Source organism: Triturus cristatus, chromosome 4_1 (genome assembly GCF_964204655.1).
Source record: "Triturus cristatus chromosome 4_1, aTriCri1.1, whole genome shotgun sequence".
Lineage (NCBI taxonomy): Eukaryota > Metazoa > Chordata > Amphibia > Caudata > Salamandridae > Triturus > Triturus cristatus.
Window position 1 is genome coordinate 557,152,097 of NC_140585.1, and position 21,643 is coordinate 557,173,739.

At 50.8% G+C, this 21,643-nt stretch overlaps 1 protein-coding gene across 2 annotated transcripts in view; it reads left to right on the forward strand.

The window, feature by feature from the left end:
* The window catches only part of OPTN (optineurin), a 522,442-nt gene that overhangs the window by 293,464 nt on the left and 207,335 nt on the right, over window positions 1-21,643 (forward strand). The gene's annotated exons all lie outside the window — the stretch shown is intronic.

Sequence of the window (21,643 nt, forward strand, 5' to 3'; positions counted from 1 at the left end):
ATCTTCCCAGTTCTCAAGCACTGCGGTGTCTGCTTCCAAGTCGCTTTACTTTGTCCTTATCAGCGCATACCCAGCATCTGAGGGGTAGGATCCAACACTTTCTCCCTGGGTGGCAGTCCTTCACATCCAGATCATTTAGCAAGGCTATGCCCTGCCATTACTTTCTGGCCCTTCCTCCTGCATCCTGGTGACTTTTAGAGGAGCACTTTTCCATTGTGCAGCAAGAGGTGTGAGCTCTACTTTCCATGTAGATGTCAATAGGGTTCCAGCATTGGAGATCTGGATTGGTTGTTACTCCCACTATTTACTCATGCTGAAGAAGGGTGGAGGCCTTGGTCCTATTTTAGAGGTTGGTCCTCTGAATGGAGAAGGGCAAATTCAACATGTTCAAGTTGGCCCAGGTTCTGCCTGCACTGGATCCAGGCTATTTAATGGTGGCCTTGTACCAGTAGGATGTGTATTCTTATATACCTATCCTGCAGGACCACAGATGTTACCCTTTGTTCGCGGTAGGCCAGGAGCATTTTTAATTTGCCGTGCTCCCCTTCAGCCTCACCAGCACCTCTCTGGTGTTCTCGAAAGCTATGGCGGCAGTCGCTGCCCATCTTCAGAGTATGGGGGTACCAGTTGTCCCCCACCTTGATGACTGGCTGTTGAAGGCAGGCTTGCCCCAGTAATTTTGGGACTACCTCCTGATGTCAGTAAACCGCCTGACATCATTGTAGTTCTTGATTAATGTGCCAAAGTAGCACATGAATCCTTCTCAGAGGCTTCCTTTCATAGGTACTGTCTTATATATGACTCATTTTGGTGCAGTCTCTGATTTGCAGTGAGTCCAGGACATGTGGGCTGTGATTCTTATGTTTCAGCCCAAGTCCTTGCTTTCCATGAGAGCGGTTCCGTGGTTTCTTGGCCCATTAGCCTCCTTTATCATTCTTGTCGACAATGCCAGATGGCAGATGTGGGCTCTGCAATGGAATCTCAGAGGGCCCTGCATCTTGGAAACCTGTCTGATTGCATCCAGGTTTCTGACGAGACTGCAAGAAATCTGTAGTGGTGACTGCTCAACCACAGAAGGCCCACCAGCAGACGCCTCTTCCTTCCTCACCCAGAGCTGATACTGCAACAAGTAGGGTGGAGTGGGATCCTGGGTCCTGTGGCGAGAGGCTCAGCACCTCTGTAGTTTGCTAGGATGTCAGAGCATCTTCCTGGAACCACCTGGGGTGATATTTACATGCAAGGGCAGACGAGCTCAGCCAGTGGCGCCTGGCAGATTATGAATGGCAATTGTACCCTGAGGTGGCACAGGGCATCATTTACCACCGTCGAGAATGTGCAGTATCAAAACATTTGCGTGTTTGATTCCCAGGAAGTCTCTCTCTGGCAGGCACATAACAACTAAAGTGGAGCCTAGATGTCCTATACGCCTTTCCATCTTTGCGTCTCCTTCCCCGAGTTCTGAAGAAGATTAGGAATTACCTGACCAAAGACATCCTAATGGCTCTAGATTGAGTCAGGAAGACTTCTTCCTGTTGTGCCCAGGACTGGGCACTGAGGTCTGCTAGTTTCCCTGCTTGGGGAGGTGACGCCACCCAGGCAAATCAAGACCACTTGCCCTAGCGCACCAGCATCTGCCTGCCTGTAGTGACCAGAGAATCCTATAAAGAGGAAGAGTGTCTGGAGGGAGCGAGGTCCAGTGGGGGACTCTGTTCAGTGGACCCTTGAAGCGAAGTGCGAGGTTCACTGTTCTGCTAAGGACTGCTGCACTGATCGAGCCATTGTCCGGTGGCATCCCAAGTCTGTGACCCCGTAAGCCAGAGGGGGCTACCTTGAAGTAAAGTGTTGCCGCACTGATCATGCCACTGCCCTTTGCAGCCCAAAGTTGGAGACCCTTTATTCCAGAAGGCGCCATCGTGGAGCGAAGCGCTGTCACACTGAGCGGGCTGTTGCTCATGTGCTGCCCAAAGTTCGTGACCCGATATGCCAGGAGGAGCGTCGGTGATGTTAGCGGTGCTGCATTGATCGGGATTTTGCATGTGTGTTGCACAAGTTGGTGATCCTGCATGCCAGAGTGGGCCACTGTGAGAGAAGTGCTCTACTCTAGGGGTTACCATGAAGAGCAAGGAACTTCACCCTGGTGTGCCACTGCGAAGAGTGGGGGCCATTGCCCTGTTGCAGCGTGCGACCATGCAGAGCTGCAGGTTCGGACCTGTGCACCCAGAGCACCGACTCAAGCATAGGAAACCAAGTAACTGCATAGGACCTGCCGTTGGGGTTGGAGGAACTTACTACATCAGCGAACGAGTGTCATGGACCACCAGAAACTGTACCGGCAGTGACGCGATGACAGCTCCTTACTGGCACCCTCTCCAGTCTACTGCAAAGCTGGAATGCTGAACACTTACGGGGTCTTCCGTGTTTCCACACCAGCGGGAGAGGCTAAGACATAATCGACTGCCCGCAGAGCCCTGGCAGAGCTTGTTCTGACTAATAGCACTACAGCGCTGGTGCACTTTGACTTCTAAAAAACGAATTGTGGGACCTCTAAGACTCGCACTTACAACTGGGGCCTAACCTGAATGTTGCCTCACATAATTCGGGAATGCACACCGCCAGTACATAGGGAGATGGAACTCAGGACCTTGCATGAACAGTGCTAGAATGCCAACCTAAAGAAGACTGTTTATTGTTTGGGTGTCCTATTTCACTTCGTGTTCATATAGAATTACTACTTTTGTCATATAAGAGAGTATCTGACTTGACATTCATTTAGTGGGATTGCTGTATGTATTTTCAGTTTTGTGACCATGTGCACCTTTCGCCCTACCATTGACAGTCAAGTGCTGAAAGGATCGCATTTGGCCCAGTTGCTCAGAACCCATAGTAGGTCGGGCCCAGGGACATCAGGAGTAAAAGGCTTCAACCCCATGGTTGTGGCCCAGTAACCCTTGCTTGACCCGTGGCCTTCTGTAAGAGGTTCTGACCATTTTGTAAAAGATTTGACACATATGTTCCCTTTCAAACTGTTTGTGGTGCCACTGAAGGACCTTAATTTTTTCTGATTTTCCTCATGTGCACTCCCTTTGAGCCAATGCCCAGCTGCTCGTTGCTTCTTCTAAATCTAGAAATGTTTTCCTTGTTCTGAATACTTCAGCTTGTCATATGAGTGAATTCTAGGCTCTTTCGGTACAATTGCTCTACTCCACCCTTGTTCCAGGCAAACTATTGCTGAGGACTCGGTCAGCCTACATGTTGAAAGTTGTGACTCCTTTTAATGTTGCACAATTGCTCATTCTTCCAGCATTCTGTGCCCCTCCACACACCTCGAAAGACTGACTCCATCAGCTGGACTCCAGAAGCGCTTTATACTTCTATATCGTTTGCACCAAAGACTGTTTGGTGGATAATTAGCTTTTTGTGCGGTTCTCTGGGGCAATGAACGGCAAGGTAGATGGGAAGGGCAATTTGCCTGTTTGGTCCTGCAAGACATTTTGACCTGAGCCCATTCCATAAACCCTCCTGTTTCGGGCGGTACTGCTTTAGTATCTAATCTAAAGGTGAGGAGTGTTAGAAGTATCCTATTAAAGAAAAAGTTACTCACCTTTAGTGATGCTCTTTCTGGTGGATACTTCATCTAACAGTAGATCCTTTACTGCACTCCCACCTGCCTGTTCTGTGAAGTACAATGTCTTTACCATCTAAAAAAGTCCCAAATTAGAGATCTGCACACTGACACTGACAATTGTTTTGTGCTCCACGTGCAAACACATGGAAAGAGTTCATCAAGAAGCTGACATTGGCGCTCAGGGTTAGCGCTTGTATGCAGTAAGGAGCATAAGGAGTGTATGATCAGGTGTACCACCTTGTATGCAATATTGAATTGTATAGTACTACTTACAGCTGTTTAATTAAAAAGTAATGTATTTTTCCAAAAGCCAAGCTCTGGGCTGGACATTAAAGGAATTGCGTCTACACTCCGGCCAAAATTCACTGAATGTTCCCTAGAGCTTCTGGGGATTTGTAGAGGAGATGTGGATAAATGGGGGATACAATGCACATCTAGTGGAACTGTCTTAAAACTCCTCCCTTTTTGAAAAAAAATAGCAAGGGTATTGAGGAAGATCCTTGGCTTTCTGATCACCTTTTAATCAGAAGGATTTTGTTCTGCGTCTGAGACTTGACAACTGCGAACATATAGCAGAATTGGAATGGTATCTAGTGCTAAAGTGCACAAGAGCAGCAACATTAGGAATAGCCTTCCAGTGGAAGTATCAAGGCCCATCCCTCATTCTCTCATTGTTATCATAGGCTTTAGTCTGTGCTTGCAATGGAAAATCTCTTTGGCAGTCTAGAAGGCTTATGGGGAACATGGTGTCCACTGGTGCAATATCTTCTCCTACATACACTAGCACTTGCTTCTGCCTTGTGGCATGGCAATAGCTATTTTTACCTGAGCTAAATTCTAGAGAAGGTTCGAGAGCAAAACTGTCTTTTTCTTTAGGTCTTGACCTGTGAACGCTGATCAATCTGGGGAGGGGAGAAGGCGGGAGGGGGAAGGGGACAGTACGAAGAATGGACAAGGCTCAGGTAATGAAGATGATATTGCTCTCACTAGCTATTTGAGAAAGTTTCAACCTGCAATATTTGGATGCTCAACCTGTGATTCTCAATAGAAAATATAAATAAATTTTGATAAAAATAAATTGGGTCTGTTGGTTGATTGTTGAGTTCTGCGCTCATACCCCACACTACCTCCCTGAGAGGTCTATGGTTGTTCGCCTTCGCCTCTGAGAGTCCTGTGCAGAAAGGGTTGTATGTAGCCCAGTTTGCAGGGCCACAGCAGTATGGAGTCCATGACATCAGTGGGAAATTACCTCAGCACCACGGTTGAGCTCAAAAGCCCGTATTTGACCTGTGTCTCACCAAACAGGGTCTGTCACTTGACCCCTGTAAATTGTGCCATTGCTTCACCGGCACCTCTGTTAAACTCATAGTCCCAACTATCCCTCTGTTAGGTTTCCAGTTGCCTTCCAACCTGCGTTTAGGCACAGTGCATCAGCCACATTGATAACACCTGTTCGAGGCATGTGGGCTGCTGAATTCATATCTGTGCATAGATCGCCGCCTAGTGTTGGGTCCGGATGATTGCACGTTGTTGTCCTGGAAGAGTCTTCGAAGTATCCTGGGATAGGTGACTCCTCCCCTGGACTACAGTGCGCATGGGCATCCTCTCCATCCTCAGATTGTTTTTTTCCGCCATTGGGTTCGGATGTGCTTATCTTGACTCAAGTTAGGAAAAACTATTTCTAGGCCAAAAGGCCTTTAGTTCGCGTCGGTACTGTTCCCGATCGGTATCGATAGTATCTTGTTAGTTTACTAACTTCCAGAACCAACTTTTTCGCTTCCTACCCGACCATCGACCAGTCATGGACGATGGAATCGAGGACACCATTCAAGCGGTGTCCGGTATGTAATGCGAAATATCCCCACATCGACGTCCATCCGGTGTGCAACAAATGCCTTTCACCGGATCACGACGAATCTACATGTATGGCCTGTGCCCGATTCCGATCCAAGAAGACTCTCCGGAATCGACGAGCAGCGAGACTCGAAGCGCAGCAAGCGGCACCGGCCGACATCTTCAGCGCTGAGACCGAAGATGTCGAAGACGTGGAGAACCTACCCTCCAGCCCCGTTTCCGAACACGACTCCGGCTCGGAAGACGTTGAAGAAAGCCTCTTTCGCAGAGACGAAGACGACACCGAGGTAGGAGACTACAATGAGGCCTTAGGGGCCGAAGAGAGTAGCTCCGATGACGAGGAAGGCCTACCCGTACAGACTGAGGACATCCCAGTGCGCCAGTCTATGGCTCCGGTCGAGGTATCGCCTTCGGGCCTTACCCAAGACCTATCCCGCAGTTCTTCGGCCCCGCCCTCTGGCCCGGCCATTCAGCGGCAGCCATTAATACCCAAACCGGCTGGTTTCCCTTCTTCGAAACCGAAACCGAAAGCTGTATTGGTTCAACCGAAACCGAAACCGAAAGTAACGCTGGTCGGATCGAGGCCCACCACACCTTCGACGCCAGCAAAACCCATCGGCACCGAGCGCACCAAACGAGACTTCGGTGCCGAGCTTGCATCGGCCGACGTCGACATACGGAAGAAGACCTTCGGTGCCACCAAACCTACTCGGCTCCCGGCACCGACGCAATCGACTCCGACCCCAAAGGTCAAACTGCCTGCTGCGTCTCACACCGCTTCGACAGCACCACCAAAGGCACACTCATCGAAGACGTCGACGGCCATTACCGCCCCTCGACTCGATGACTCACCGGCGCCGAAAAAGTCCACGCCCGCTTCTACGGAACCGGTCGGCGCAAAGAAATCGATGGCGCTCCAGGTGCGGCCCGTTGCTGCGCACGGCACCAAACACAAAACAGTCCTCCAGGACACATCGGGCTCCGAGCCAATAAAAGCTCCAACAGCCTCTTCGGCACCGGCCAACATTACTTTTGGCCTGCCGCCATCCACGGCCCCGAAAATGTTCCAAATCAGGACACGGGTCACCCACACCACGATCACGCCTGCCGAATGTTCTCCTGCGGAGACGTCTCCGTCACATATCATCGACGCCGACACCGGCAGGATGCTGCTCCACAAAAGGAGAATAACTTCAGAGCCAGCTTTGGACTCCTTCCGGATCCCACTTAAAAGAAAGCTGCCAGTGGTTTCGGAACCGGTTCTTTACGAACCTCTCCATTCCCCCTACCAGGATCCACTGTCCTTCTCTCCCACACACTCCGACACAGATGTTTTGGAGGACTACATGGGTGACCACGTCCCCTACCCCGGAGAAATGGACCCTCAAGGCCAACAGGACCCTGATCAAGCTTGGGATGACCCTGTCGACTCCGGTGCACCTATAGATGCACAGGACCCGCAACTCTATGGAGCAAAAACATCTCCCACAGAGGACACTGCCGCGTTCAAAGCCTTAATTGAACGTGCTGCGGCCAATCATGGGGTGCAACTTCACTCTGACACCGTAGAGGACGACTTTCTCATGGACACTTTCGCATCCTCAGAAAGGAACATTAAAACTCTACCTATGTTGAAGGGTGTCCTCAAACCAGCAAAGGACATCTTCAAGGAACCCACCAGGGCAAGAGTAATAAACCCCAGGATCGACAAAAAATACAGATCGGCGCCTGGGGACCCCACCTACATTAGAGGCCAGTTACCTTTGGATTCAATTGTAGTTGCGAATGCTCGCAAGAGGGCACACTCGCAAACAACAGGTGATGCTCCTCCCCCGGACAAAGAGTCCAAGGTGCTAGAGACCTCTGGCAAACGGGTTGCCGCACAGGCGGCTAACATATGGCGTATTGCCAATACTCAGGCGCTCCTCGCTCGCTACGATCGAGCACACTACGACACATTAGAACAACTACTCCAACATCTCCCTGACCAATACAAAGAAGGTGCAGAGATCCTCATCAGGGAGGGACAGCTCCTCACAAATGCATCCATTAAGTGTGCACTGGATGCCGCGGATACAGCTGCCAGAGCCATAAACACTAGTGTCATGTTGCGACGACATGCCTGGTTGCGAATCTCCGGATTCAAACCTGAGGTACAAAATAACATCCTCAACCAACCTGTCAACCCCGACTACTTATTCGGGCCGGAGGTTGACACCACCCTAGAGAAAATAAAAAAAGACACGGACACTGCAAAGTCCATGGGGGCTCTACAAACGCAGTCCTTTCGGAGCGGCTCCTTTCGTCGCCCCGGAAATAGAGGAGCAGGTAGAGGACAGGGGTCACAGCAAACATACAACAAAGGCAACACACAGAGCACCTACGACAAAAACACCCGGGGTGGATATCGTGGCTCCAGCACAAAGGGCAGAGGACGCGGCTACGGCAACACCAGGTCCTCCCCCAAGAACAAGCAGTGACGCCCTGTCCCTTCCTCCCGACCACATAACACCTGTCGGGGGAAGGCTACAAAGGTTCCTGTCCACGTGGAACTCCATCACCACGGACAGGTGGGTCAAAGATATTGTCAAATACGGTTACTGCCTAGAATTAACCTCAACTCCGCCCACAATACCTCCAAAAAACCGTCCTATGTCCTCAGAGCACTTAACGCTCTTACAGCAGGAGGTGCAAAGTATGCTACTAAAAAGTGCAATAGAGGTCGTACCCGTCCACGAGCAAGGTACGGGGGTGTACTCCCTGTACTTCTTAATACCAAAAAAGGACGGGTCGCTCAGACCTATATTAGACCTGAGACCCCTAAACCGGTACATTCTCTCCGAGCATTTTCACATGCTCACTTTACAGCAAGTCCTCCTGCTGCTCAAGCAGGGAGACTTCCTGGCCACACTGGACCTCAAAGATGCGTATTTCCACATACCCATTCACCCCTCACACAAAAAATACCTCAGGTTCACTGTTCAGGGGCAGCACTACCAGTTCAAAGTCCTTCCCTTCGGCGTGACAACAGCACCCAGGGTTTTCACAAAGTGCCTAGCTACTGTAGCGGCACATCTGCGGAGGCAGCACGTACACGTCTACCCTTACCTGGACGACTGGCTCATTCAAGCAAAGTCAGCCCAACAATGTGCCAGCCACATATCCCGCACCATTCACCTCCTTCACAGTTTGGGGTTCTCGCTAAATTACCCAAAGTCCCATCTCCAGCCCGCACACGTACAACAGTACCTAGGTGCGACCATAGACACTCTGGCGGCCACAGCTCAGCCAAATTTAGTGAGAATCAACAGCATACAGATGCTGATTTCCAAGTTCAAACCACAACACTCCCTGCCCGCGCGAGTGTTCATGCAGTTGATAGGCATGATGGCCTCCTGCATTTTCATAGTCCCGCACGCGAGACTACATATGCGCCCGCTCCAGGAGTGCTTAGCACGTCAGTGGAATCGGGCTCAAGGACAGTTGAAAGACCTAGTGTTGGTGAGCGGTCGGGCATACAACTCTCTGCATTGGTGGAATCCACAAAACCTTTGCAAGGGCCGACCGTTCCAAGAGCCTGTTCCACAAATAATACGGACAGCGGACGCGTCTCTCCAGGGATGGGGAGCTCATGTACTCAGTTACACAGTGCAGGGACTATGGACAATACAACAAAAGAAGATGCACATCAACCTTCTAGAACCGATGGCAATCTTCCTAGCAATGAAAGCATTCAGAGTACACTTGTGCAACAAAGTCGTGTTGATCCGGACGGACAACATGACCGCCATGTACTACATACAAAAGCAGGGAGGAACACACTCTCCACAGTTGTCTCATCTGGCTCAGAGCATGTGGAAGTGGGCCATTCAGAGGAACATGTTCCTCATGGCGGAACACCTCCCCGGCAAGGACAACCAGATGGCGGATCTGCTCAGCAGACACAGCCACCAGATGCACGAGTGGGAGTACCCATCAGTTCTCCAACCGTACTTCCAGCAGTGGGGTCATCCAGACATAGACCTATTCGCCACAAGCGAAAACGCAAAATGCCAAAGCTCTGCCACCAGGTTCCCACATCCGCAGTCGCAGGGCAATGCGATATGGATGAACTGGTCCGGCAGATTTGCGTACGCTTTTCCCCCAGCACCACTAATACCGCTGGTGGCACGCAAACTCAGACAACACTCTCTGACACTCATCCTGGTTGCTCCAACGTGGGCACGCCAGCCGTGGTACACCACCTTTCTCGAACTCTCCGTGGTGCCGCATCAACGGCTGCGGGTCAAACCCGAGCATTTGACGCAGAACCATGGAGAGGTTCAGCACCCAGATCCGCAACAGCTGAACCTGGCAATCTGGCTCCTGAAGTCCTAGAGTTTGGCTACCTCAACCTGCCACCTGACTGTATGGACATCATTAAGGAGGCCAGGAGACCCACTACCAGAGCTTGCTATGCAGCCAAATGGAAGAGGTTCGTCATTTATTGCAATAATAATGACATCAACCCGCTAGACGCATCCATCCAAAACATTATTTGTTACCTATTACACCTCTACCGATGCAATCTGGCGTACACCTCTATACGTGTCCATTTGACCGCAATATCCGCCTATCTACAGACCAGGCAGCACCTCTCTCTATTCAGAGTGCCTGCCATCAAAGCATTCTTGGAAGGACTCAAACGAGTCATTCCTCCTAGCCACCCACCAGCCCCAATGTGGAACCTCAACTTGGTCCTCACACGCCTGATGGGTCCACCCTTTGAACCTCTACACTCATGTGAGATTCAATTCCTTACCTGGAAAGTAGCTTTCGTAGTAGCGATAACTTCTTTACGAAGAGTTAGTGAACTCCAGGCACTAACCGTCCAAGAGCCATTTATACAAGTTCACGCCAACAGGGTCGTACTACGTACCAACCCCAAGTTCATGCCCAAGGTGGTATCGCAGTTCCACATGAATCAGACTATTGAACTGCCGGTTTTCTTTCAAAACCCACAGACTGTCGCTGAAAGGGCACTCCATACCCTAGATGTAAAGAGGGCCCTCATGTATTATATCGACAGGACCAAACCCTTTAGGAAAACACAACAACTTTTCGTTGCCTTTGCCCCACACCACAAAGGTAACGCTATCTCCAAAGCAGGTATAGCCAGATGGATCGTTAAATGTATTCAAATTTGCTACCAAAAGGCTAAACGCACTTTAACGATTCCCCCACGAGCCCACTCAACACGTAAGTTAGGGGCCTCCATGGCTTTCCTAGGAAACATTCCTTTGCATGATATATGTAGAGCAGCCACCTGGTCCACTACACATACATTTACCAAACACAATTGTGTAGATGTACAATCGAAACAGCAGGCAGCTGTAGGACAGGCTGTTCTCAAAACTCTTTTTCAGACCGCTGCAGCTGGCACTGGTAGCCGCCGCTAATACAGGGCACTGCTATGTATTCTATGCACAGATATGAATTCAGCAGCCCACATGCCTCGAACTGAATATGCTACTTACCAGTATGCATCTGTTCTTGGCATGTAGGGCTGCTGACATTCATATCGCCCTCCCTCCTCCCCGGCGCCTGTAGCAGCTGCAGCTCTCAGAATTACTGTAAAGCATGGTCATCACTTTCTGTATCTACTCCATCACTGCCACAATGGCGAAAAACAATCTGAGGATGGAGAGGATGCCCATGCGCACTGTAGTCCAGGGGAGGAGTCACCTATCCCAGGATACTTCGAAGACTCTTCTAGGACAACAACGTGCAATCATCCGGACCCAACACTAGGCGGCGATCTATGCACAGATATGAATGTCAGCAGCCCTACATGCCAAGAACAGATGCATACTGGTAAGTAGCATATTCATTCCTTAACCAAAACACTCCCTGGCAAGTAAAGAAACATCAGTACCTTTCCATTCACAACACCCCTAACAGCTAGTTGGCATGCTGCTAACTACTTTCATCCTTACTGCATCACCCATCATTAAGTTGTCCTAGAGTCAACCAGCCTTCTCCCACAGAACTCATCACCCAGGCAACTGGAAAGAATTTCAGGAATGCTGTGCCATGCCAAGCATTCCAGGTCAGATGGATAATCACCATTCCACACCAGTGGCCCTCCAGCTCCACACTAACCCTATCGCCCTACTATAAAACCATCCATGCTGTCACAATAAACAGCATGCAACTGCTTACTTTACCTCACACTCTAGTACTTGGTCAAATCTCCCCGCTATATATTTGGCCATACAACTGCTTTGCATGTAATATTAAAATGCCACTGCTCTGTTGCAGTTGTACTTTTAGCCTTCTACCCTCCCAGACAGTTCATGTGCCCCATAACTTGCTAAGCTTGCCCTTGCCAGGCCCAACATCAACCGTTCAATCATAATACAATGCCTGAAGACGCCCAACCACTGTTGGGCATTGTTGTGTCGTGACCAGTGATGACGTGTTGTCCTCGCTTTGAGAGGTACAAGATATTCTGAGGCATAATCAAATGACGACACACACACAGCCTTAGTATATGTTGCATGGTGTCCTGCTTCAGAGGGTTGGGTTTTCTTTGACCACGCTTAGCTGACCCCCACGATTTATTACTTTGCCCCACGTTGTCTCGGGGTCTGCTCCGACTATCCTATACAGCAAGGGGTGTGTACAATGAAACCCCTAGTACTTAATTGAACAGGCCTATGCTCCAGTTCATCACTGGAGCGACACTACAGGCATGATGCTCTGATAGGTGCAAATAGCACTCCCAAACTTCATACACCTGTTCCAAACATTCCCATTAGTCACTCACATTCACTGTGCCTACTCTCCGAAATTTAACGATGTAATACTGCACCTGCGCTTGACTCCAACATTCTACATAGTTACTAATCCTTAAAACAAGCAACACATCTAAAATGCTGTTGGCCACTATCAGCTCGTAGGCATGATCCATCAACGTGTATACACCACCCAAACAGAAAGCTCAGCAATTGCAATCCTCTGTGTGCCCTGGTCACTGCTACTTCTGTAGTAGGGGATCTCTGTGTATAGTCATAATCTATGAATAGTCCCGCCCATGTGCGGGGACCCCGGAGCAATAAAAATATCTCTTAAGCTGTCCTGCATTTGCAAACCTGCAAAGACACTTAAGAGACAGACAAAATAATACAGCCTAATAACAATATGGCTGCACTGGCCAGCACTTCATCTGAAGTGAACACAAAAGCCAAAATAAAGTTTAAATGTCATTTTTATTCACATCTGACATGTTCCTTTATTGTATCACACTCCCTTCACCAAAATCCCTTTAAACAATAGAGAGGAAGGGGTGGACAGACAAGCCCTATAGGCTGTCATTATGTGTCTGCTAAAAGGATACCGTGCCTTTAAGGAACTCTCCAGAGACCCCCGGTATCCCAGGAAGCACAGCCAAAGCAAGTTACTTTCAGTTCTTTTTTCCGGCTCCTGCTAGCAGGATCCTGGAGCTTGAGCTCTACCCTTTTGGGTGGATATTTGGATAAAAATTGGTTTTTTTGATAAAGAAGTTTGTTCATTCGACGTCTAGAGCCTTTCTCTGCTGCATCCTACAATTTGGTGCAGTTTGACCCACTCTTAGCATGGCTTTATTTGATAAATGCCCTGAGTGTGGGAGGAAAATGGCCAAGACGGACCCACATGATGTCTGTATTCTCTGCCTCTCATCTTCACATGTTCCTGCTACATGTGACATCTGCAAGACCTTCTCCAAGAGGACCCTGAGAGACAGAGAGAAGATTCGCCTTCAGGGACAGGAGAAGCAGAGAACAGGTGGGACTTCGGGGCATGGAGGATCTCATTCCCCTTCCTCTGCCCATGCTTCAGCCACTGGAGGGACCTCCGGGCAGAAAAAGGAGCAGAAACGACACCTACCGGCTGGTAGATCGCATTCGACGTCGAAGGCGACGACGTCGACGGCGAGAGGTAAAGCACCGGTGTGTTCGCCGTCGATCCAGGGCTCTGGATCTCAGCGTTCTCGGCGTTCGACGTCGAGAGAGGGGCCGGTGAGACCTAGGACTAGGTCGCCGTCGAGGATTTCACAGTCGACGTCGACACACCATCGACGTCGTACAGAGCCCCACAGACAGCGCAGCTCGCCGTCGAGGCGAAACCGCTCGTCTCCTTCGCCGTCAGCTCATGGATTGACGCCGACGACATCGACGCCGAGACACCGGCGGCTGCCGTCGAGGCGAAGGAGATCGCCGTTGAGGCACGGATCGCCGTCGAGGCACAGATCGCCGTCGAGGCACAGATCGCCGTCGAGGCACAGATCGCCGTCGAGGCACAGATCGCCGTCGAGGCACAGATCGCCGTCGAGGGGCCACCGTTCGACATCGAGGGGAAGCCGTTTGCGGACAACGGCGAAGAGAAGCCGTACGAGGTCGACGCTCAGTTCGACGTCGAGGACATCGGGTAACACTTCTTCGGTGATTACCATATCCAGTCGTGGATCTAGGAGAAGAGGGCGCTCCCCCTCGTTTACTTCAGCACGGGATAGGCCCGCCAAGAAGAGAAGGGTGGACGGGAGTCCGGACAGTGCTAGTCCGGGTTCTCCTGCAAGGAGTGATGGGACTCCGCAGCCTCTCCCTCAGCCGCTGCCTCAGAAGCCTCCTACGCCTCCTCCTCCTCCTCCTCCTCCTCCTCCTCCTCCTCCTAAACGACCTACGCCGCCTCCGCCACCGCCGGTGCCTCAGCTCCCGCCGTCTCCTCGGCTACCGGTGATTCCTAAGGCCCCACGCAGACTGAGATCACGCTCTCGATCTCGCCGGAGGTCACGGAGCAGACACAGATCTTCCACTCACACCAGGCATGGACGATGGAGATATAGATCTCGTTCCAGAGGCACGAGGTATACGGACTCTTCGGGCAATGGACGGCTTTCCCCCTCGTTGTCGGAAACGCCGCCTACTAGAATCTCGCCGGTGGATGATATTGCCACTTTCCAGGATGTACTGATGAGGGGGGCGGCGAAATTGGGAATCTCATTAGCAGTACCGGTTCCCACTACCTCTGTGATATTTGAGACATTGCACAAGGCTCACCTGTCACGCCCCCTCCTGCCTTTGGTTCCGGGTTTGGAGGAACCAGCCATGGAGGTCTTCTTGACACCAGCCGTGGTGAAGTCTGCTCCCTCACGGTTGCAGAGAAAGTACAGGGCCCCTGATTCGGACCCGGCGTTCCTCAGGGTGGACCCTCCCCCGGACTCTGTCATTGTGGTTGCGGCTCGGAAACAACACTCCACGACGCCCTCTTCCACGGCTCCTCCGGATAAGGAGAGTCGCAAGATGGACTCCTTGGGGAGGAGAATGTGCTCTACGTCGGCCACGACTATGAAGGCTGCTAGCGCCTCCGCTCTGCTGGGTCGCTATGACCGATCGCTTTGGGACTCCCTGCAACAGTTTGCTGCCTCCCTACCTAGGGATAAACGGGAGGACTTCCAGGAGGTGTTGTATGAGGGCATGATGGTCTCCAACCAGATCATCAGTGCAGCGGGGGATGTATCGTTGCTGGCGGCCCATGGGTACTGTCATGGAGTACACATGAGGAGACATTCCTGGCTGAGGCTTACCTCTCTAAAGCCGGAAGCGCAGCAAAAGATTGCTAACTTGCCTTTCTCTGGCACGACGTTGTTCGGGTCTCATGCGGATGACGAAATGGCCCGCATGAAGGCCGAAGCGGAAACCCTGAAGGCCGTGGGGTTGGAAAAACCCAAGGAACAGAAGAGGTCATTCCGTTCCTATGGCAGGCGTTATTCTAAACAACGCGGCCAGGGGCGTCAGTCTGGTCAACCACAACACCAACACCAACAACAGTTCCCGAGGCAGTCCTTTCAAAAGCGCCAGAGGGGCAGAGGCCAGCATCAATCCTCGTCGGGGAACAAGGGCCCGGCCGGGTCGAAGCCCTGAAAGGTCGCTTCCCCCTCATCCGTTACCCGCTCCGGTGGGGGGAAGTATTCAATACTACCTGGCAGAGTGGAGAACAATAACTCAGGGCAAGTGGGTGCTGAATATTGTTTGCAATGGGTACAGTCTTCGTTTCACCAGCCCGCCTCCACAGATTCCACCAGTGCGCTCTCCCTGCATGATACGAGAGCTCCAGCGGGAGGCGGACATTCTGTTAAAGAAGAAGGCGATAGAGGCTGTTCCTTTGGGGCAAAAAGGAAAAGGTCTTTACTCAAGGTTCTTTCTCGTCAGAAAAAAGGACAAGAACGAGTTCAGGCCTATTCTGGATCTGCGTCAAGCAAACAAGTGGATCCGCAGAGAAAAGTTCCGTATGTTGTCCCTGCATCAGATTTACCCTCAGTTGCATCGAGGAGACTGGCTGTGCGCCGTAGGACGCTTACTTTCATGTGCCAATCGCACAAAAGCATCGCAAGTTCCTGAGGTTTCTGGTAGGCAACAACCATTACCAGTATACAGTGCTCCCGTTTGGTCTGAAGTCTGCACCAAGGACGTTCTCCAAGTGCATGGCAGTGGTGGCAGCACACTTGCGGAAGAACAAAGTGTTTGTGTATCCATACCTGGACGATTGGCTGATCAAAGCTTCCACGTACCAGGAAGCCCAGTGTCATTTCAACAGGACAGCTGCCTTGCTTCATCGCCTGGGGCTGCACATCAACATGTCGAAGTCCGTGCCGATCCCTGTGCAGTGTCTCCAGTACTTGGGGGCCTCAGTCAATACTTTGAACGCAAGCGTGTGTCCTTCGGAGGAGAGACGCTTATCGATTCCGTGGGAAGGCCCTGCACCTCCTCTCAGCCCACTCTCCTACAGTGAGGACGGTGTCCTCTTTACTGGGGTCGATTGCTTCATGCATCTTTCTCACCCCCAATGCACGTCTGCATATGAGGCTTCTGCAGGAATGTCTAGAGGATCAATGGGACCAGAGGAGGGGGCGTTGGGAGGACAAGATTCTTCTATCCCAACACGCTCTACAGTCTCTGAAATGGTGGTGCTCCTCAGAGAATGTCTGCAAGGGGACTCCCTTTCACAAGGATATTCCGGTCCAGACCATAGTGACGGATGCGTCTCTCCAGGGTTGGGGAGCGCATTCGGGCCCTCTTCAGATTCAGGGGATATGGTCGCAGACGGAGATGACTTACCACATCAACTTTTTGGAACTCAGAGCAGTACACTTGGCCCTGAAGGCGTTCCATCCTTCCTTCAAGACGAACTCCCTGCTAGTTCAGACGGACAATACCACTACCATGTATTACCTCAACAAGCAGGGGGGCTCCCATTCACGCACGCTGTCTCGGGAGGCACAGACTATCTGGAATTGGCTGGTGGCCAGGAACCTGACGATCACGGCAACCCATCTGCCGGGAGTGCAGAATGCCCAAGCCGCTGCGCTCAGCAGGCTCGTTCAAGAAAATCACGAGTGGGTGCTAAACGACGACGTGCTAAGAGACGTCTTCGCAGAGTGGGGCACTCCGGATATCGATCTGTGCGCTACGGCAGAAAACAGCAAATGCTGCGACTTCGCGTCCAGGTACTACCAACCAGGGATGCTGGGGAATGCCCTTTGGATCAGCTGGTCGAACAGCTTTCTCTACGCCTTTCCACCCATTCCCCTGATTCCGGCGGTGCTGATCAAGCTGTCGCAATCCAGAGCCAGAATGATCCTGATTGCACCGGAATGGCCGAGGCAATGGTGGTTCACCGACCTACTTCACCGGTCTGTTCTGCCACACCGGCGCCTGCCATGTCGGCCGGACCTTCTCACGAAATTTGGGGGACAGATGGTTCACCCCAATCTCCCGTCCTTGAGTTTGGCAGCATGGCTCCTGAGCTAGTACAGTATGGACACTTGAACCTACCTCAGGACTGTATGGGGATCTTGAAAGAGGCGAAGAGACCGTCGACGAGGACTTCTTACGCCTATAAGTGGAGGAGATTCTGCTTATGGTGCACAGCAAAGGACATTGACCCTACATCTTGTAAAGAAGATGTTATTCTGCCTTATCTGCTGCAGTTACCGCAATCTGGGCTTAATTTTCAGTCTATTAAAGTTCATCTCGCAGCCTTGACTGCGTATAGAAAGGGCCCTTCCCAAACCTCATTTTTTCAAATCCCTGTGATTAAAGATTTTTGGGAGGGTTTGCGTAAGGTGTTTCCCCCTGTTAGACGACCTTCTCCACCATGGGAATTGAACGTGGTGTTGTCCAGATTAATGAGGGAGCCTTTTGAGCCTATTCATAAGGCTTCTTTGCAGCATTTGTCCTGGAAGGCTGCCTTCCTTGTGGCCATTACATCGGCCAGGAGGGTAAGTGAGATTCAGGCTCTGTGTTGTCAAGAGCCGTATACTGTATTCCATGCTTCTAAAGTAGTGATGCGTACTCATCCTAAATTTTTGCCTAAAGTGATATCTGATTTCCATGTAAATCAAATGATAACTTTGCCTACATTTTTTCAGCATCCCTCCTCTCCGGCGGAGAGGTCTCTGCATTCACTAGATGTGCGTAGGGTGTTGAAATTCTATCTAGATAAGACAAAAGACATCCGCAGGTCGGATCAACTGTTTGTAAATTATGGTTCAGTAAGAACTGGTCTAGCTACCTCAAAACAGTCCATCTCCAGATGGATTGTGTCCTGTATTCAGCTTTGTTATCAGAAAGCTAATAAGACGTTAGGGGGTAAGCCTACAGCGCATTCGACTAGGGGCAAAGCAGCTACTACAGCTTTGCTTAGGAATGTTCCAATTGCTGACATTTGTAAGGCTGCCACCTGGAAGTCGGTCCATACGTTTACAAAGCATTACTGCCTGGATTCTGATGCTAGGGCAGATGCGCAGGTTGGACAGGCTTCGCTGAGGAATTTGTTTGCACAGTAATTTGTTGGTGTTTTGTTTGTTACTCCACTGCTGTTTGTTGGTTGGGATGGGCTTGCCATTCTATTCATAGATTATGACTATACACAGAGATCCCCTACTACAGAAGGAGTAGTTTCTTACCTGTAACTCCAGTTCTGTAGTAGGGGTATCTCTGTTATAGTCATAAGCGACCCTCCCTCCTCCCCGGTGGAGTAAACTGATAGTATCAGGCCTGTTGTTATACACCTTCAAAAAGAACTGAAAGTAACTTGCTTTGGCTGTGCATCCTGGGATACCGGGGGTCTCTGGAGAGTTCCTTAAAGGCACGGTATCCTTTTAGCAGACACATAATGACAGCCTATAGGGCTTGTCTGTCCACCCCTTCCTCTCTATTGTTTAAAGGGATTTTGGTGAAGGGAGTGTGATACAATAAAGGAACATGTCAGATGTGAATAAAAATGACATTTAAACTTTATTTTGGCTTTTGTGTTCACTTCATATGAAGTGATGGCCAGTGCAGCCATATTGTTATTAGGGTGTATTATTTTGTCTGTCTCTTAAGTGTCTTTGCAGGTTTGCAAATGCAGGACAGCTTAAGAGATATTTTGATTGCTCCGGGGTCCCCGCACATGGGCGGGACTATTCATAAATTATGACTATAACAGAGATACCCCTACTACAGAACTGGAGTTACAGGTAAGAAACTACTCCATCCCCTTTTCCTGGATGAGCGGCATGTGCCAAACCACAACCTTAATACAAAGCTTACCCACTTTGATCTCTGCCATCAATGACTAATCTCCCCGGATGAGGTCAAGAGAGGTGTGTCAATTCAACTGCCCAACTGGAACCAAGGCGATAACCAGCAACGGCGATAATGCAGTGGTAGTATGGGAAGAGTCGAGGTGGCTGGGCGGGGGTGTTTGTGCCATATCTCAGCTCCGAAAGAGGGCCGCGTACTCAAGGGCAACCACTCCATAAAATGCACACACTCCTACACCAATGGTGAGCATGATGGGACCAAGCACCCGAGAATCATCAAGGCTGCTGAGACATTGTGACACACTTTAATGTGGTAGGGGATAGTTTGATTATTTTCCCCTTGCTGGTAGGGCTCAGCATTCTTTTATCTTCCAATGCCGATACACTCAGATTGTGGGTCATGTCTTCACAATGGGAAAAGTACGCAGAATACGACCAATTGCATAAGATTCAACAAAGCTAGCCTAAATTATTGCAAACAACCTTAATGTGGTAAGTGGCAGTTTGATTTTTCCCTGGCTGGCAGAGCCGAGCATACTTTTAACTTCTAATGCTGATTGCAGATCATATCTATGCAATGTGAAGGGTCATAACGATGTAGTTAAGTGCCCAGGAATAAGTGAGGGCAGCCTGAGACATAGCAGCCAGCCTTAAAGTAGTATGAGATAGTCTAATTTTCCCTGCACTATGCCTGAATGGCCCAAGACCAGAGTTCTTGAATGAATAAGGCAAGCAAAGTCTCTACTCTCCCAGAGCAGACCAAACTGCAGTATCCAATTAACTCAATCAACACACTTTGCTGCCTGTAGCCAGCATTCATCGGGGTCGAATTAGAAGCTGTGCTGGAAAGAAAATGACACCCATTGTCTTCTATTGTTTTAGTCCATATGGCTCTGGCTATAGGTGATAGCAAACTTAATGAGTAGTGGAGTTTGGGGGAGAAGGACTCAGGCAGAATGGGCCAGACAAAGGGAGAGATGATAACTTGTAGAGGCATAAAAAATGTTTTTTACACAAGGCGCACAAATCGGAGAAGAGCAGGGCTAGGATTGAACAAATTGCGAACTATCAAATCGGTGCAATTCTGCTGTCCTAGATGAAATAATGGAAGCAGGGTAAGTCACTTTCACCACTTGGTCTCTTTTTTAGCCTCAAATGTCATTCACTACCAATAATGAAAGTGAAAGGGGGGCGTGGCCTAGAGCATGGCCGCGTAGGACGTGTTCCTGACGAGCTCCCGGCCTGTGCATTAATCCTTAAGTAAATCCTGCCAAGAAATACAAGTAAAATACGGGCGCTCACACCACGGATGGATGCTGAGGTGGTCTGCAGTTGGACTGTGCCCGGTCTAGCCCTGTCCTGTGCTTCTGGGGCTGCCCCCCACCCCCGCTGGGACTGATAAGCAACACCAACGGCCCCGCTGGGCCTCCCTCCTCCACCCTCTGACCACGTAGGTAGGAGAGGCCGCCCTGCAGCAGGATGGGCCGGGGGCCCAGGGACAGGCCTACACAAGGTCCGGCGTCCTAGATTTGAGACAGCCTTCCTGAAGGTATGCGGACGGGGTACGGGTTCGGCTGAGGGACCCACGACCACATCTGCACACAGTGGCTCCCCCTGCGGCAGTCCCGGGCCAGCAGAGAGGCTAGGAGCATGGCCTACTATGTTCCTGGCCTGCACAACGGAGAGGTGCTGCCTGATGGGGGAACTCGGCTGGGACCTGGAGATCTGGCGCTGTGTCTGGGGCTGAGGCGGCACCCCCAAGGCTCAGGAAAACCATATTCAGCCTGGGTGTCGCTGGGACAGCACCAGAGATGCAGTTGTTTCATAAAATATGCCTACTACAGCGACGCCTACTACAGACGTTGTGAGGCCCTGGACAATGAAACAAAGAGGCGGCTTGAGCAGCTGGGCCGAGTCACTGCGTGAGAGCTGGCTTCCTGCCCCCCCACTCTGCTACCAATATCCAGCGTGTGGAGGTGGCTTGCAGAGTAAGTGCCCCTTGAGTGGAGGAGACCCCTGCCCCGGAAAATCATGTAAAGCCCCGGCCACTGCACGAGTGAGAGGAACTGTGCCAGACTGACTGAGGCCAGAGGGGAGGGGAGGGGAGTGGAGGCTGAGCTGGCGTAGCTGACTACAAGTGGAACACCACATAACCGCACCCGACAAGAGAGTGAGGACGCGGGCCAGAGTGACCTCTGACCTGTCTCGCAATTGACAGAGAATAACCAGTGCATACCCTAGGGGGAATGACAGTGAACCGAGTGCTCAGGACCAGGTGAAGATAAAGCAGACTACTGAGAGGCCGCCCCAGAGGGACCAGCGACACAGCTAAGCTACAACTCTATCAAAAAGAATAGTCACAAACCTGGCATACACCCCCCACAAATCTCCACCCAGAATGACCAAAGATAAAGATCCGAAACCACCCAGACAGGCGAAAATGGACAGATACTCTAAAATAGAGACCCCCCTGGAACCCGCACAGCTTTAACCCGATATGGTTTTACTACTCCAGGCTATACAGTTGTCCAGAGAAGTGCTAGAAAACAGGATTGGGG